The 14,924-nt window shown below is 40.8% G+C and overlaps 1 long non-coding RNA gene across 1 annotated transcript; it reads right to left on the bottom strand.

The window, feature by feature from the left end:
* Window positions 1-4,615: 4,615 nt before the first annotated feature.
* On the bottom strand, window positions 4,616-9,325 carry LOC104880224 (uncharacterized). Its single transcript, XR_002030758.2, has 2 exons — window positions 7,978-9,325; window positions 4,616-5,657 (listed from the first exon to the last, which is right to left on the bottom strand). It is a non-coding gene; the product is annotated as an uncharacterized LOC104880224 (long non-coding RNA).
* Between the last annotated feature and the right edge of the window lie 5,599 nt (window positions 9,326-14,924).

Here is a 14,924-nt window from a genome sequence, read left to right as displayed (position 1 = left end):
CATCACAACAACAACGAATTGTATGATGCACCAAACTATTGGACTGTGAGGGCTAAGGGGATTTTATTTTATTTTTTTTCTAAAAAGAAAAATAGTATTAAAAAATAAATATTAAAATATTAATAAAAAAACAATACTTTTCATCACTTGTTTTATTTTGATTGAACTCATATTGAAATAGATGAATTCACTTTTTACCTTAAAAGTTTGTATGCCTTCTCCATTTTTAATTGATTTCTTAATAGCCCAAGATAATACTAGCTTAATTGAATCAAGGCTCTCCAAATGAATAGAGGCTTGGTGAGGATGTGTGCAAATTGTGTTGAACAAAAAACATAATGTAGAACAAGATTTCTCGTAGCAACACTTTATTGTAAAAAAAGTTCAATGTGCTTGGTTCGAGCATGAAATGGATTTACAGTCATATGAAGAGCATTAAGATTATCACACAATAGTTAAAGTGCTCTCTAAAGGGGGTGTTTGGTACGTCGGAATAGGGAATGAAAATAAATATTTTGTTTCCATTTCTATTTCTTAGTGGATAGAAATAAATTTAATGATTCCATTTTTAGCATTTGGATGATCTTAGGAATGCAAGATTGGAATGATTATTTGTTTCCATTCCAATGTTTGATAATAATAGGAATGAAAATGAAAAGGAAATAAATTTACAATAATAACCTTACATATAATTTAAAATTTTTTTTTTTTTTAAAAAAAAATAAAATTTGAGAGTTGTTTTGTTATTAAATAATAAAACTAAATAAATAAATATATATATATACTCAATAAATAAAAAATTAACCATAAAAAATCATATAACCCTAATGTACAAATATTCAATTATTATTTTTATTAAAAATTTGAATAATTTGTCATGCTTAAGTAGTTATAAAATTATATTTTACCAAATATATATATATATATATAATATTTAAATGAACATAAAAAAACCCTAGAAATTAGAAATTGAACATCCAAAACTCTAGAAATTAGAAATTGAAATTTTTTTTTCTAAATGTCGTGGAAGGTTTGATTGATTCAGTTTGGGAGATTCACTTGTTGCAGAGAAGTGGATGATGAATGGGTCTTTAACTTTGCAAAGAAGATAAACACCGGGCTTGAAGAATGAGATAAGAAGATAAAATAGTAAATTTATGTTATTTTATATTATCAAATGGGTTCAATGAATTAGAATACCACATACTTTTAATGAATTTAAATTCGACTTATAAGTTGGATTTGATTTTTGTCAGAATAATTTTTTATTCAATTTCTACCTTTTTAACATTTATTCAAATATAGGAATAAGGAAGAAAATGAATGAAATGTCTATTCTCACTCCCTATTCCCATATACCAAACACCACATAAGTGAAATCCTGCATGTCTATGAGAGAAAGTTGGTACAATTACCCAATACAGAATTTTTCATGAACACAATTCAAAATATAGAGTGCACCATAATCCATATTCCCACATGCTAACATTAAGCAAATTTATCGCAATATAATGGAGCATCCAACAACTACCTAGCATGGGGAGCCGATTGAGTGCCAAGAATCAAGGGACTATCTTCCAGGAAATTGCCTGATCCGAAGCTGAGGCTATCTACACTTTGAATTCTCCTGGAAGCCACCTCTATCCCCAAACATTCCTTCAAGTCTGCCAATACATGACTCATATCTGGCCTTTGCATTCCTGTTGATGCTACACATGCTAAGGTTATCTCTAGGGCTTTCCAGGCAGAAATGGTGTTGAAATCTCCTTGTAACCTTGGACCAACAATGCTTCGAATATCCCCTCATTCAATCATAGGACTAACCCATCCAACTATATGAATGCTGCCAGGGTTCTTTATTGCAGGGTGGCCGGTGATCAGCTCCAACAAAACAACCCCAAAGCTGTAAATATGGCTCTTCTTATTCAAATTTCCCATTGACTGGTATGCATAGGAAGTTATATTTCATGAATGAGGAAGCAATTATAAAAATTTTAAGGAATGCTATTAACACTTACTCAGGATCCAGATATTCAGGTGTGCCTGCAGGGACAGTTGATATGAAAGCGCCACTTTCAGTTGCAAGATCTCTGGACATCCCAAAATCAGCTATCTTGGCTTGCTGGGTTTCAGTTAATAGAATTTTGGAAGACTTCATGTCTCTGTGGACTATTGGTGGCTTACAGCCAATGTGTAGATACTCCAATCCTACACAATTAAGCAAGAAAAGACTCACAAATTAAAGAAATATTTGAATGCAAATTAATTATGATGTGGAAGATCCGCTTAATTTCTGACCTTGTGCTGCATCTACTGCAATTTGAAGTCTCTGTTTCCAATTCAAAACATCTGCAGCTTCTCTCCCTGCAGCAAATGCATAAACATTAAAGCCCACAAGTAGCTTCCCTTGACAGTTATATACCTGTGATCAAGAGTGGTCACTACATATATATATATATATATATATATATATACATATATTTAGTGACTTCAATGGCTATGAGAATCCTCCCCTACTGATGGTCCGACTAAAGTTATTGGTGATACTTGCAACATCAGAGAAAGTGAACTCGGAATTCCCTGACTTCAATGGCCCCTCTTTGGGGCATTCAGTGACTGTCTCTATGGTTGTAGATAAGGAAATCATAATAAAAAGGAGCAATAAAATGTTAAATCCTCACTAAATAAGGAAAAAAATGAAAATGGAAGAAGAAAATACCTTTGGTTCCTCTCCTTTTGATCAACTTCCGGATGATTGCAAGGGCAGTTATGAGTATCAGGATCACAATTACAGTCGGAATGGCTATGAGAAGAGGAACAAGGAACTTCTTCTTCTTCTTTCCTTGGCACGAGACTGACAGACAAAGATTTGGATTTTCGCCAAGACTTGCATAAAATAGAACAAGGTACGTCCACTAATCAATAAACTTTATGATAAAAATATATGGATATTGAAGTCAAGAATTCTATAAACAAAAATTGAGAACAAGTACTAGAAAAGATAATTAAGCAAACCTCAGAGTTCCTTCCTCGAACTTATTGATAACAGCCTGTGGAACCGAACCTGTTAGGTTGTTCCCCGTTAAATTACTGCAAAGACAACTTCAAATACTGAGACTTCCTTCACATATATCCTAAAGAATTCAGACATCCGAAAGCTAAAATTTAATTACTTACAGGATTGTTAGTCTGCAAAAAATTCTGGTACTGATCCAGTCAAGTTGTATGATAAATCCCTGAAATTATAGTTTGAGTTGCATGCATTTTGAGCAAAAGCCTCCATCAGATTATAGAGAAGATATTCATAAGGCCACTAATACTTACAGATTTTGTAATGATTTGAGACTCAAAAATGATGTGAGTATATTCCCGGCCAAATTGCTGGATGAGAGGTTCCTGCTTGCCAGGCAGAGTGGCCTATATTAGTAAATCCTTTGTGTAATTTATTAGAAAAAGATTAATAATATTTAGGGATGACAGTTTATATTGGTGGATTGTGTTTGTGTTCGTGTCATGTTAAAGGTATTTTGCTACATAGGTTAACCCAAAACCAATATGAAAATCATGTTAAAAACATAAATCTGAATATTATCTAATTATTAAACAGGTAGCACTCGTTGTATAACCCATTTAACTTATTTAATAATTAAGTTTTCATATTTAATAATCAGGTTAAATAACCTAAAATTATAATGATGTTAATTAGCAGGATTATTAAATAAGTCAATTTGGATTAAATTCGTGCTATGCAAGTTAACCCAAAAATTATCTATTTATTGAACATGTTATGCAAGTTGACATGAATTTCATCTAAACCTATTTATACTTAACCCAAATCTAGGAGTGATTAGCTTGTGATCACAATGCTAATATGAAGATTTTCTATGTTGAAAGTGTATTGGAACAATGTTTGATGATTGGAAAATTTGTTTTCTTAGGTTTTCTTGGAAACAAAACTAGAGAATGAGGGAATTTTCTTACACTTAAGATGGCTGTTTTGTCATCATAAATAGAGCCAGCAGAGGCAAAGTTGGCTCCAATCAGAAGGTTCCCCCTGATGCCTTGGTGATAAGGTATGCTGGGGGGTAAGTCTTGAAGCCAAAAATGTCAGCTGTAAATGGAATTACAATCATGGTTAGTACATAAATTTGATAAGGTACCAAATTCAGTGGGATTGGATCAATGCTTTAAGCTGATTACCAGTAATGTCTGTTGCTAGTTTTCCATTGCAGAACCTCCCTGTAGGCTGATGGTTGATGAAGTCCCTTCCATAAGGAGGGTAATTGGACTTGAAAATGGTGGGGAGATACTCATTATTCCCAACATCTACAGCAGAGTCTCCAAAAGTTACGATGGATGGAACAAGAGTGGTGTCCTGAGCTTTGCCGATGATGGCAAAGGCCAAAGCCAAGGCCAAAAACAATGCCCAGAAACAATGGATGCCCATTCTCAGATTACAGTACTTGGGGCTGATCCAGGACTCTTGGTCTTATAAGAAACGCTGAACACGATGTGATTGAAGTCCGTGTCCTTGAAGGAAAAATGGAAGTAGAGTAGCCATTAAGGCAGTTTCTGAAGTTGTTATATATTACAAATTCTGGATCAAAACAGAGTGTTGAGAAAGAAAAACAGAGGAAAATATCTATCCCATTGATATTCAGATTTATGTACAGTCCGGGATACAAAAATGGTGACCTGTATATAGCTTGGAGTCTCACAACCACACTAACTACTCCAGCTCATCAAATAACAGAAAAGAAACAATATCAACTGAATTGGGAATAGCTAATTACATAAATGCCATAAGATTCTATTACTCCTCCTCAAGATGGAGAATGAAAATTGTGAATTCCCATCTTGCTGAGCAAAAACTTGAACTGAGCTGGGAACAAAGCTTTGGTGAGGAGGTCTGCAACCTGGTGTTGGGATGAAACATGCATTGTTTTAAGACAGCCTGCTTGAATCTTCTCTCTCATAAGTTGACAGTCGATCCCAATATGTTTTGTCCGCTCATGGAACATGAGATTGGCTGTAATATGAAGTGCTGTTTCATTATCACAGAATAACATTGCTGGCTGCTTGTGTTCAATTTTGAAAATCTCGAAGAAGAGAGATCAACCAAACCAGTTCACAAGTAACGTTAGCCATTGCACGATACTCTGCTTCTGCAGATGAATGAGATACAGTGCTTTGCTTCTTTGATTTCCACAAAATCAGCAACTCTCCAAGAAATACACAAAAACCACTAATTGATCTCCTCGTTTCTTTGCAAGCAGCCCAATCTGAATCCACAAAAGCTTTTAGCTAAACTGTTGAAGATGAAGAGAAATAGAGACCCTACCCCATAGTTCCTTTGATATACTGTAAAACACAATGTACTACTTGTAGGTGAGCTGTCCTTGGATTTGCAAGATACTGACTAAGCCGATTCACTACATATGACAAGTCTGGCCGTGTAATTGTCAAATATAAAAGCTTCCAAATTAAGCGTCTGTACAATTCGGGATCTTTGAGTGGCTCTCCATCATCTTGAGTAAGCTTAATGTTAGCTTCCATAGGGGTATTTGCAGGTTTACAGCCCAGAAATCCTGCTTCTGAGAGTAGCTGAAGGGCATAGTGTCTTTGGCTAATAGAGATTCCATTCTTTGACCTGGCCACTTCAAGACCAAGAAAGTATTTGAGTTGTCCGGGGTCCTTAAGTTTGAATTGACTATCAATAAAGCATTTAAGATCTGCAATACTGTTAGAATCATTGCTGGCAACAATGATATGATCAACATACACAAGAACTGCATCGAAAGAGTCAACATTATTTTTTATAAACAATGAATGATCTGAGGATGACTTGAGTGAAACCTCTCCTCAATAGCACACTTGAAAGCTTGGCAAACCATTGTCTGGAAGCTTGTTTGAGGCCATAAATTGACTTGTGCAACCTGCAAACAGTGTTAGGAGAAGGAGGAGTCTCCCCCTCACGGTGATATCCTTGAGGCAAGCACATGTAGACCTCCTCAATTAAATCACCGTGAAGAAAAGCATTGTTAACATCCAATTGGATGAGATGCCACCCATGAATAGCTGCTAAAGCTAACAAAAGTTTAATTGTTACCAATTTAGCCACTGGGGAAAATGTATCTACATGATCCAGACCTTTTTTAGTATATCCTTTTGCAACTAAATGTGCTTTATGACGCTCAAGTGTACCATTAGCTCGAAATTTTAATTTGTAAACCCATTTACATCCCACAGCTAGTTTACTAGAAGGAAGGGTGGTTAAGGACCATGTACCATTCGCCTCAAGAACTTGTAGTTCTGCTTGCATAGCTTGCTACCACTTTGGAATTTCAACAGCTTGGGTAAAAGAAGTGGGTTCAACATGTGAAAAGATAGCATGAACCAAGGCACGATGAGAAGAGGAAAGTTTATCATAACTAAGCACACTGGAAAGAGGATACAAAACAGGAGTGGGTTGTGAAACAGTGGCATAGCAGTGATAATCCTGAAGATAAGAGGGTGGCTTTGCAACTTGAGAAGGGCAAGAAGGAGTAGTGACAAGATTTTGCTTGGGAAAAGTAGGAGTTGGATCATTGACCAAAGTAAGAGGTGAAGAAAAAGTGCTCCTATGTGCAGAAGGAAGAACATTGTCAGAAAATAACTCAGAAAGAGAAGGTTCCTGGTTATTTGTCTGAAAAGGAAACAAAGCTTCATGAAAGACTACATCCCTGCTAATGTAAATTGCATTAGTATCAAGATTTAACAGTTTGTAGCCTTTACAACCTGGAGGATAACCAAGGAACACGGACCGAATTGCCCGATGAGAGAACTTATCACGATGACGAGTGAGTGTAGATCCATAGCATAGGCAATAGGCAACCAAAAGTATGAAGATGATTATAGAAAGGAACCTTATGATATAAAGCTTCAAAAGGGGTTTTATTAGACAAGACAGGGGAAGGTATCCTATTTATGAGATATGAGGTAGTTAAAATGCAATCACCCCAATATGCTAATGGGATATGAGATTGAAACAATAGAGCATGACCTACATTCAAAAGGTATTGGTGCTTTCGTTCCACAATGGAGTTTTGTTGAGGAGTGTCAACACAAGAATGGAAAGACATTATCCCTTTGTCATGAAAGAAATCTGTGAAAGCTAATTCAGGTGCATTATCACTACAAACTGATTTGATTTTAACACCATATTATGTGTGGACAAGATTATAAAATGCAGGAAAAATGCTAGCAACATCAGATTTAGCTTTCAACAAATACACCTAGGTAAAACGAAAAAAATCATCCACAATGGTAAGGAAATAATGGAACCCATCACAGGTTGGTAAATGGAAAGCACCCCAAATATCCAAATGCAACAATTCAAAAGCAAAAATTGACACAGAATTAGAATTAGGAAATGGTAAACGTTTCTGCTTTGCTAAATGAAAAATTGAACAATGAGGTGTTTCATTAAGGAGTTGTTTAAAATGTAATATATTTTTCAAAACATTAAGTCTAACATAAGAGAGATGTCTTAAACGGGAATGCCAAACTTCATGTTCTTTCTTAGAGACATGATTACAAACACCTGAGATAGGAAAAAGGTTGGTTGGATCCAAAATGTAAAGGTTGCCCTTGCGTTTACCCATCCAAATCATCTTCCCCTGCAAATGGTCCTGACTAAAACAAGATTCAGAATCAAATTGAATAAAGCATCTATGGGATTGAGTGAGGGCACTAACTGAAAGCAAGTTGAATCGAAATTGAGGAACATATAAGACGTTCTCAAGCACAAAATGATCAAACAGTTCTATGGACCCTATACGAGTAATGACTACAGATTCCCCATTAAGAAGAGTGACACTGGAATTGAAAGATGGAGAAGTGGATTTGAATAAACTTAGAGTGCGACAAACATGGTGGGTTGTCCCAGTATCCATGACCCAAGAATTGAAGAACAAGAGAAGAACAGAATGACTTTACCACTGAAGCTGGAGACGGAAGGGCCACCCTGTTGTAGTGATTCCACAGTTGAAAGTGAGCTACGCTGCAACTAGGAACTAAGCAAGGCAATGAGTTGCTGGCATTGACTAGAAGAGAGTGCACCCACTGTCAAATCTGCAGCAGCTGGCTCATTAGAAACAAGTGAGGAGGTTTGATTGGCTTGGACCTGGCCCAATTGACTCTTTGACTTGGGCTTATACCCAAGTGGGTACCCATGAAGCTTGTAACAGCGATCCATAGCGTGCCCTTGAAGCCCACAATGGGTACATTGAGGCCGTTCAAACTTGGGTTTAGAAGCAGAGCTGCCAATATGAGTATTTGCAGAAGCTTGACTTGAATCTCCCAAAGCTAAGGGTTGCAATAAAGAAGAGAAACCTTGATTGATAGATCGTTGTCTCTCCTCTTGAAGAACAAGTGCGAAAACCTTCGCTAACGGCGGAATGGGCTCCATCATCAGGATTTGGCTCCGAGTCTGAGAATAAGAGTCGTTCAACCCCATTAGAAATTGAATCACATGTTCCTGCTGCTGATACTCCACCCAAGCTTGCATTCCTCCACAATGACAAGCTGGTAATGGTTGAAAGTTTTTGAGTTCTTCCCAAAGAACCTTGAATCAAGTGTAGTACGTATTAATGTCAAGACCTCCTTGCTGCAGTGCAATGAGTTGCTTACGAAGCTGAAAAATCCAATGAGCATTACGTTGACGAAATTGATCCCGTAGATCCATCCAGATCTCTGAGCTTGTTGCAATATACATTAAGCTATCAGCAATCTCCCGAGAAACTGAGTTTAAGAGCCACGAAATCACCATGCTGTTGCAGCGATTCCAAGCATTGAAGAGGAGATCGTTGGGCGCTGCTCATGGTATAGTTCCGTCCACAAATCCCATTTTGTTTTTCGCAGTCAATGCCATAATCATGGCTCTACTCCAGGTATTGTAATTACTCCCAGTCAAATGGTGTGAAACGAGTACAAGACCAGGATGATCCCCATTGTGAAGATAGAATGGACTCCCAGTGTCTTCCATCGGTGACGATTCAGAGGATCCAATCACAGCTCGTGTATTGGATTGGTTGCCTCAAGCCATCAAACAAAAATGGAGATAAATGCATAGATAAGCAGAAGCATAAAGTGCTCTGATACCATATTACAAATTCTGGATCAAAACAGAGTGTTGAGAAAGAAAAACAGAGGAAAATATCTATCTCATTGATATTCAGATTTCTGTGCAGTCCGGGATACAAAAATGGTGACCTGTATATAGCTTGGAGTCTCACAACCACACTAACTACTCCAGCTCATCAAATAACAGAAAAGAAACAATATCAACATCTCAAATTATCTCACATCCATAACATTTCTCATTCTTAGAGATAACACTCAGTGCATAAAAACCTCAATTATGAAGTCTTGTTCATCTAACTACGAAGGGAACATGGTGGTTGGGAGGATAATGCACACACAGTGGGAGCTGAAGACACAAGAAAGTTGCATGTGATTTGTTGATGACGGATAACTGGAAGTAATGTGTCTTCCTGATGTCGTCGCCCAATCAACTGAGAGTGAGGCTTCTTTCTCCTCTCCTGTAAAAGATGTTCGGACAGGTTGTCCGGACACACCCTCCGAAACTCTAGTTAGATTGACAATTGGAGAGAATACCCCTTCTTGGGAACTCAAGAAGTGGACTGTCTTACCCCCCATTTTTTTGAGCTATGGGAAGGCTTTTATAGTGTTTGGAGCCTTGTCACATCTATGTTAGGAAGGTCCTTTGACTTTCACAATCATGATGGCTGCACAGAGGGTGGCAGAGCAATCATTATCCTTTAGGCGGCTGATAGGGATCGCTGGTGGGGCGTCCTGGCATCTTGCTTGTCACCTCATTCTGTAGGCAGCGCAGTGCAGAGCGTAGCAGGTCGCCTAAAAGGACATGGGGATGTCCCATCGAGTGTGCTTTTGGTGGGGAGAAGAATGATTGCCCGCGGAAGCCGGTCAGGGATCCTATTTGGAACGTGTCATGCATTCTTAGAGGAGCACGAGGTAGTTGACTATTGACTATTGGGGCCGAATTGGGGTTCCCATCTAATGGCACATGTCCAGACAGAGGCGAAGGGGTACCACGTGTCCAATAGAAGGGTGTTTTGCAAGGTCAAGGCAATCTGCCACGTGTCCGCCCAAGGGAGGTCTTTACAATGCCCACTTTTAACCTGATTGTTTTGTCCGGTCAGAAAAGGTGGGTTAAAACGATTTTTCAAATTCTTTCAGCGATTGCGCGACACGTGGCACTTGGGAAGGGCATTTTGAAGAGACGTTGTTCTTGAAATTGCTACCAGGCAGCGTGTCACCTCGAGTGAAGTGCGATTGGGCACCTTGTCGTTTGGGGTTCCTAGGGATTTCTCCCCCCCCCCCCCCCCCCCTTTGCTTTGTTCTGACAATACCTAGGCAGTGATCTTAGGCTTTGCACGGTGACACTTTCCTTGGCGATTTCTCGACTGGTTTACTCAAGCGACCATGGTTCAGTTCTTTTCATCGTCGTAAGCACTTGCCAGGTATGTTCCTTTTTCTCCTCTATGTCGTCTATTTACCATTTTTCCTTTATTGGAGTGCTTGTTTGTGATTGGGGATTGTGGTGATGCTTGGGAGTTTCGGTGGGTCAGGAAATGACTTTGTCAGACTTTGTAGAATAGGGTACGTGACTGCTCCGGGGCGTCATACTCCACTGGTGGCATGCCCTTATAACATTTTTTAGGGTTAAGTTTGGTTATTTTTGCATTTTGAGGCTCTGTTGAGTCTACTGGGTGTTTGCCTCCCTTTATGTGTCTGAAGGTTGCAGCGAGTCAATCCGTAGCTAGGGTTAGGAATCGATGAGTGGAATCGGGTTTCCCCATTTGTGTGGCCACTAGATCAAGCATGCTAGCTAGTTGCGCACCTTGGGGCACTGCCCTCTTGGCAGTAGGACCGGGTAGCTGCTTTCTAACTGTTGGCACTGTGCCATGTAGGTTTGACTCAGCCCACCGCTCCAATATGCCTGTAAAAAAGAACACTGCCTCATCCAGTGCGGCTGGGTAAGATGGGAAGGGCGATTAGACAGTCATGAGTTCCGGACGCCCTAATCCGGGGAAGCCTATTGAGCTTCTCAATGAGCAGGAATTCCGCGAACACTTCTTCATCCCAAATGGCATTTGTGTTCAGTTAGTGGAGGAAGATCCAACGTCCACAGAGAAGGCTGCACACAACACCATTTTCTTTAGCAAGGAGCAGTTCAATGTTAGGCTCGGTTTTCCTCTTCTGTCCATTTTCAAGCAGTTCTTGCACTATACCCAGATCCCTCTAGCCCATATCCATTCTAATATCGTCCAGGTGTTAATGGGGTGGAACATCTTGAACATGCTCTTCCATTTGGACCTCTCCCTACTAGAGGTCTTCTTCGTCTACACCATCAAAAAGGGCAAAAAGGACATTTTCAGCATGTTCGCCCATATCCCGTCCCTCAAGTTGGTGACGGGCCTTCCTGACTCGAACAAAGGAGGGGCCAAGGGACATGTGCTGGTCCGGGGACCATGGGCCGGCTTGATAGAGCATCTAGAAAGGGATTTCCACCCTAATTGTTCATTAAAGATTCCAAGTAGGGATGGTTTTGAGTGTCTCTCCCCTTACTATTTTCTATTGAGTTAATGCCACTTGGTCGCTAATATTTTATGTTTCAGCTGGTGTAGGTAAGGATAAGAGGGGTTGTCTGGTCGAGTGGGTGGAGGAGGCTTCGTTCATTTGTCTGAACAAGTTGTTCGAGATCATTGCCAGTGAAAGAAACCACCAGACGCTCATCTCTGCCCGGAACTTGCTTGCGGTTATCCGAGAGCCCCAACCATACGTCCTCCCCATCATTCCTAGGCGGTTGTCTAAGGTTGTGGTGCTTGAAGAGCACTTCGTCTTGAAGGACCTTCCCCTTTACGAAGAGGCATGCAAGGCAGACGCCAAGGCTCGTCATGAGCGTCTTGAGCAGCGGGAGGAGAAAAGACAGGGGGGGAAATTAAGGAGAGCACCAAGCAAGAAGGGTCGGGCCTCATCGTCTGTGGCTTGTCCTCCAGCTAAGAAGAAGAAGAATAGGCCCAGCATAAAAGTGACCAAGGCTTCGACTTTGGTTTCTAAATCTCCGACTACCTCTACTCCTTCAACGTCCAATTCGGCGGATAGCTCCATCCAAACTTTCAAGGGTGACTTCGATTCCTTGAGGCTCGATCCAAACGATCCAGGGACTTACCATTTCAAGCCCGAGCTAGAGCCTATAGCCCTCAGATTTATAGACGAACCGGAAGCAGAAAAAGACATGTCAGCTGATCTGAGGGCCGATTTTAAGAAGAGACATCGCAAACGTCTCCATGACGCTATCGATATGGTTCCTCCTCCAGCCAAAAAGGCTTGCCCGGAGGGGGCTCAAGAGGAGCCTGGGAGAGACGTCCCTCTAATGCCAGTGCCCCCACCAGATACCGTGGGGCCTAGCAACGCACCTGCTGCTGAGAAAGAGGTTGGCTCGACTCTAGGTGGGGCCTCTAGTGGTGCTATTCCTGTTGAGGAGGTTTTGGACCAAAAAGACACTCCTGCGTCCGCTCTTCCTCCAAGTTGGGATGAAATGATGGATATGCTGAAGCGCGTGTCATGCTTTATCGATGCTGAGCCGCCTTCCACCAAGATGTCAGATTTCTTTCCTCTTACCAAGTAGATATCGATGAATTTAGGCGGCGACCTTCTCGTTTTTGTCTCAGCCCGACTTTCTTTTGGCACGCTCAAGTCTACCGTCTCCCGTATTCAGCAACTGTAGGACTGCACAGTGTAGGAGACTGTAGAAATGGTAACTTCTTCTATTTTGCTCCATTTCCGGATAATGCACACCTCCCTAGCTAGCACTAACCCTGTTTCTGTTATTTCTTCTAGTTGGTGGGTGGCATCCGCAACATGGTGCATCAACGCACACTGTTTTTTAAGCGGTTGGAGGTAATTGAGCCTATGCTAGCTTTCATCTCCCATCGCATGAGTGGTGGTATGGAGCTGCGTGCAAGGTTGGAGCGAGCAGAGATTGATCTTGTTGTTGCTTAAAAAGCTGTTGCGAAGGAAGTTGAGGCTCTAAAGCTGGCTGAGGGAGAGAGGGAAGCGATCCGCACTGAGGCGGACAAGCTGAAGAAGGAGAGCGGAGTTATGGAGACCAAGCTCAAAGGAGTCGAACATGAGATCTCCCAATTAAAGAGGGAGATAGAGGAGCTCTGCGCTGGATTCATGACTCAGAAGAAATATATGGAGGAGCTACAGACAAGGTTTATCGTTCAAAAAAATGAGCTGGAGGCTAGGTTCGCCGCTTAGAATAAGGAGCTGGAGGAAGAATACCAAAAGCAAGTGGATGAAATGTACTTTTTCGGTTACTACTGCTGCATGAAGAAGAACGACATTATGCACGACATTCCCTCATTTCCTTCTAATGATGACGATGAGATACTTGGGGGTTCCTCGTGATGAGACGACATTTTCTTTGTGTAATCCCTCCATATAGCTTTCTTTCTACCGTGCATGGTTTAGCTGATGATTTGTAAAGACAATTTTTATATTTATAATCATGAATACAATATTCCTCTGCTTTTCTTTTGATCTTCATTCATTTTTTCCTTTACTGATAGTATTGTTTTAGGTTAGATACATTTCACGGACGAAGTAAAGGAGTTCTATCCAGCTTATGCAAGTTATAAGCCTTACTTTCAGTTGACTTTGAGACAATGTAAGGGCCCTCCGAGTTTGCTTGGAGCTTTCCGACTCCCTTTTTAGTTGTATTTTCAAAGACCTTTCTGAGGACGAGTGTTCCGACCTTGAAGGTGCGGGGTTGGGCCTTACGGTTGTAGTGGGCAGCCGCTCTTTGTTGATAGGCAACCATTCGGATGAATGCACTTTCCCTTACTTCGTCCGCCCAATCTAGGTGTTTTCCAAGTTCTTAGCTTTCGTCCCTTTGACCTTGCACAGCCGTCCGGGCTGTGGGCATGCCTATTTTTGTAGGGATTATTGCGTCCATCCCATATACGAGAGTGAAAGGAGTGTTTCCTGTCGGTCGTCCAGGCGTTATTCGGTAGGCCCACAAGACGCCGAGCAACTCCTCCACCCATTTTCCTTTGGCTTGCTCTAGCATTTTCTTTAATGCGGATAACAGGGGTTTTGTTCGTTGCTTTTGCTTGCCCGTTGCTTTGGGGGTACCGTGGCGTAAAGTATAAGTTCTTGATTTTTAGCTCTGAATAAAAAATCCTAAAGGCGACACTGTTAAACTGCGGTCTATTGTCAGCTATAATTGTTTGGGGAATACCGAATCGGCAGACAATGTTATTCCAAACAAACATCATGATATCTTTGTCTTTGATGCTAGCATAAGCTTCTGCCTCTACCCATTTGCTGAAATAGTTAGTGGCTACGAGTAGGAATTTATTTTGAGCGGTCGTAGCAAGCAAGGGTCCTACTATGTCCATCCCCCACTACGCGAATGGCTAGGGGCTCGTTATCGGGTTAAGCGTTTCGGATGGCATATGTGGGATGGGCGCGTATCTTTGGCACTTGTCACATTTCTTGACATAAGCTTCTGTGTCTCGCTTCATAGTGGGCCAATAGTATCCTTACAAGTGGGCACGATGTGCTAAAGATTGGCTTCCCGAGTGGTTGTCACATACACCTTCATTCCATTCTGCTAGCACATATTGAGCTTCCGAACGGTCTAAGCATCTGAGGTATGGGCTTCCAAAAGATCGCTTGTAAAAGTAACCCTCAATCAAGGTGAAACGAGCAGCCTGCACTCGGATCTTATGTGCATGTTTGAATTCCTCAAACAAGGATCCTGTTCGGAGATACTCCTTTATTGTGCTTGTCCACTCTTTGCTTTCTTCGTTAGTGTTGCAGATGGGCGA

The sequence above is a fragment of the Vitis vinifera genome, chromosome 9 (assembly GCF_030704535.1).
Source record: "Vitis vinifera cultivar Pinot Noir 40024 chromosome 9, ASM3070453v1".
Classification (NCBI taxonomy): domain Eukaryota; kingdom Viridiplantae; phylum Streptophyta; class Magnoliopsida; order Vitales; family Vitaceae; genus Vitis; species Vitis vinifera.
The sequence above is the reverse complement of the archived record's forward strand: the minus strand, read 5'-3'. Positions and strand labels throughout refer to the sequence as shown.